At 34.3% G+C, this 4,067-nt stretch overlaps 1 long non-coding RNA gene across 1 annotated transcript; it reads right to left on the bottom strand.

Moving 5' to 3' along the window:
* Positions 1 to 209: 209 nt before the first annotated feature.
* LOC126723003 (uncharacterized) lies at positions 210 to 2,908 on the bottom strand. The gene is made up of 4 exons (XR_007654095.1): positions 2,604 to 2,908; positions 2,364 to 2,504; positions 1,961 to 2,216; positions 210 to 538 (listed from the first exon to the last, which is right to left on the bottom strand). It is a non-coding gene; the product is annotated as an uncharacterized LOC126723003 (long non-coding RNA).
* Between the last annotated feature and the right edge of the window lie 1,159 nt (positions 2,909 to 4,067).

Raw genomic sequence — 4,067 nt, 5'->3', positions numbered from 1 at the left:
AAGGGAAAATGTGAGTGACAATCTGTTTAAAATTAACTAGTCGCTAACCCGTGCGATGCACGGGATTAACAAAAAAAAAAAAAAAAAACAATATTGCAATTATCATCTCCATAAAAATACATACATGCCGAAAAGATTAATACCACTACCATAGGTCCATTGGCAATGAAGTTATTTTCATAGTTACATATATACTATGAATAAACAAATAAACAAATTGCAATAATGATCGCAATCTTATTTTCATAATAAATAAATAGAATATAGTTACCAATGTCAAATTCTTTTGCTATGCATCAAATAGAGTAGAGAAAGAACATAATACAACAAATCTGCATTATATAGTACATCATATATTTATTCAACATAAAACATTGAGTTTTATAAATCTTCTTTGCTTGCTCACATTCCCAACCACGTCTCTTGTGCTAAGATACCATAGATATTGCTTTTTCAAAATCATGAATAGACTTTGCCAATAAAGCCTTCTCCATGTCAAACCCTTTTGCTTTGCCTTGAAATAGTTCCTAGAAAACAGCTGCTTTACCCAAGTTAGGGGCTTTGAGAATAGAAGAAGATTTATAGTATTTGAGAAAGTGCGATAACCACAACATATTGGTGTTATTTTCATATATAACAAATAATGAAATGTGGAAACACCATTACTAAACAAAACCTATTCTTTAATCTCAGAAAGTATCATTAACAGGCAATTCTGTCAACTTCTTCTCTCTTTTCTTAAGGGAAAAAAAAAAATTGCTTTACACCTACCATAGGCAAAAGGACCATAATCCAAAGCTCTACCCAAATACAATTTAGGATAGTTAAGGACAACCAATATGAGAATCAACTTCAAAATAATTAAATAAGAAATAAAGACCACCATAGCTCAATTTTTAAAGTAGCTTTCCTCATAGACACATGCATAAGAAATCACTATATCAGACGCATAAAGAATCAACATTTAAAGCAACCCAAATGAGATTTCAAGAAAAATAAGCTCGATTATGAAACCCATATGTCATAGTAGTGAAGCTAAAATTTTCTTAACTGTGACTTATGAACAATTATGAAGCATATATAAATCATTAAACAAACTTTTTAAAAAATCAATGACATAGATAATCCATTTTCACAACCCTTTCTTCTACCAAAGTTCCAGACTTGTCCTGTAAATTCACCTACTTGGCTGCCCTGTTTTTAATTGATATAATGGTGGTTAGGATGTTGAGAGATAAGTAGAGACTCTTTTTACTTTCAAACAGGGTATAATCAAGCCAAGTCTCACATGTGTATGAGATACAAATTGCAATGCCATCAACAGGATATAATATGTATGAGATACCCTCACTGAGATACAAATTGCAATACCTGGTCGATACCATATCTCAAAACAGGAGAAGCAGAGTAACCGTAAGATTTTCCATAGCTCAAGGGTATCTCATAAGATTTTCCATAATCAAGCCAAGTCTCACATGTGTATGAGATACAAATTGCAATGCCATCAACAGGAATAGACATAATAAGCATAGTAACTGTAAGAAACAGCAATTAAACTTCCTTAGCTCAAGGGTTCAATTGTTCCCCATATGCAGAATCCCACTAAGACCTAGCATCAAACACCTCACAGGCACAACCATTTAAATTGCCACAATGATTTCTTGTATACGAGTGTTTCAATTTAGGTCCACGACAACCGGTTGTCTGTGGGGGATAAGGTTCTTATTATAATAACAACAACTTTAGTGGGTGAGGCATTTATGAACACGATACTTTATAGTTACATCAGAATCTTTCTGTGTCCTTGATCACTAAGGAGACACAGTAAACCAAGTGTGGTGGATAAATCATGACTAAAAGTCATATGATCCATTGGTTAATACTAATAGGGCAATAGATGATCGTTCTTAGCTATAATAAAATATGAAGACGAAGCAGAAGAAGAGTTTGAAGAAGTTACCCATGACTGGATTAGATTACGGCTTGCTCTTGCTCTTCTTCGTCATCTTCTTCTTTGACAATCTTTATCTTAACAAACTACACGCCCAAAAGAACACCATATGAGTTGTTATTTCAGATTAGTTTACATCCCCAAAATCACGGATCTTCAAAATCGTTTTTTGCTTTTGGGTTGTGGGTTTGATATGGTCTGATTATGGTGGTTTACATCCCCAAAATCGCCCAAAATCGCGGATCTTCAAAATCCCATCTACACACTAAAATAAATGAATAAATTCTCAACATTTGGATAACCAAAAAAATCTAAAGCGCATCCAAACAACTTCTAAGAAACCCAATGACCCAGAATCGAAATCATCAAGAAGGAAACGAAATAAAAAGCAATGGATTAGTAAAATACCAACCGTAACCAAACGCGGAGGTACCGTAAGTCGTTTTTGTAACGGCGATCGGAATCGAAGGTCTGTGCACACTTCTGCAAAAACCGTGGCAGCTTCTCATTCAGAACTTGCGAAGGTAGCGAATCCTTCATCTTTCTGATCCCTCTGTATATACAAAAAGCCAAACAATCTCACTTTTTAAAACCATTAACAGAGCTACCCACAGAGAGAGAGAGAGAGGGAGAGAGAGATAAAGAGGCATACCGGAGCGATATGGTTGGTGATGCCTTCTTTCTAACTCAGACCTGACAGTATGGGGATGGCTTCTAGGCAGGATTGATTTTCAGTGTTGGGTTTTAGGGAAGGAGAAGGTAGAGAAAAAGAGACCAAAGAGGAACGGCAGAGCTTTTTTGGTGCTTATGTTTTTTTATACTTAGGTTTTTATCGGGTTTTAGGAAAGGTTTTTCTTTGCTTATTTATTTATTTTTTTCATTTATGTTTTTTTTTTTAATATTGTGCTGACGTGGAAATTTGTGGGAGCTTCAAAAGCTTCGGTTTTATATATATATATAGATTTCACCATATTCATCTTCCTTATATACATCACAAAACAAGAGTTAAGAAACGTGCGAGTAATTACTGGAGCTAGACTTGTACATCCGAGCTGCAGAGGGCACTATGTGAAGAAATTCCGAGAAAGAGAGAGTGTTTTTTGTATATTCCAATCTAATTATTACAATGTGTAATCCCAGTACATATACATTACAATAAATAGCTGCCTCTAATACTAATCTGGTTTTTTTTTTTTGATAGGAATACTAATCTGTTAGACTATAATAAACTTATCCGTAATTCACTCTAACTAATCTAGATATTGTAATCAGCCTCTACCCGTGTGTTGTGCTGACTAGATTAGTAACAATATACATGTGGATTACGGTGGATTGCATAGTGGGTTAACATCCCCTTCAATCGAAGGAGTCCTGAATAGAATTAGAAGATTGGACCTTAAACAAGTGTAAGCAGGAGAGGGAAGATACTTTGTAAGAATGTCAACAAGCTGATCTGAACTAGAGACATAATTGATGAACAACTTTTTCATGATTGAAATGATAATCCACTTCAATATGCTTAGTACAAGCGTGAAATATGGGATTCGAAGCTAGAGCAATGGCTGACTGGTTTTGAATGGTGAAAGAATGGATTCCTTCCAACCTTATTAAGGAATCCAATAGGGTGACCCTCTCTCTATGATATTTTTCATCATGTGAATGAAATACATGGCTTGGCAAATCTAGAGAGAAGTGTTCAATAAGAATTTAATGGGTATAAAATCTTATAGGGGAGGTCCAACTTTCACTCACCCACTATTTGCAAATAAGAAGTGTTCGTAAAAATTGGGTGGATCAAAAAGCGTAGTTGCTTACCTATTTTACTGGAAAAAACTTAATGTCACCGTTACACATGTAAAGTTGACATTTACTTAGGGTGGATCCTATATATTCATGTGTAACAGTAACACCAAATACTAGTTTCATTCTACGGTTGATACAATTCATTTTTTTTTTTTTTAAGGCAAGAGTCTCCGTTTTTGGAAGATTTTGTCTTGCATGATTGTTATTATTAATTTTTTTAAAAGGAGAATTTTGCATTCATGTATTTGAAGAGAAAAGGAGGTTATAAAATTAACAATTTTAACTTTTGGATTGTGCTTTAGAAGCCGTTTTT

The sequence above is a fragment of the Quercus robur genome, chromosome 4, assembly GCF_932294415.1.
Source record: "Quercus robur chromosome 4, dhQueRobu3.1, whole genome shotgun sequence".
NCBI classification, from domain to species: Eukaryota; Viridiplantae; Streptophyta; class Magnoliopsida; order Fagales; family Fagaceae; genus Quercus; species Quercus robur.
Note: the sequence above shows the minus strand (reverse complement) of the source record. Positions and strands in the feature narration are given on the sequence as shown.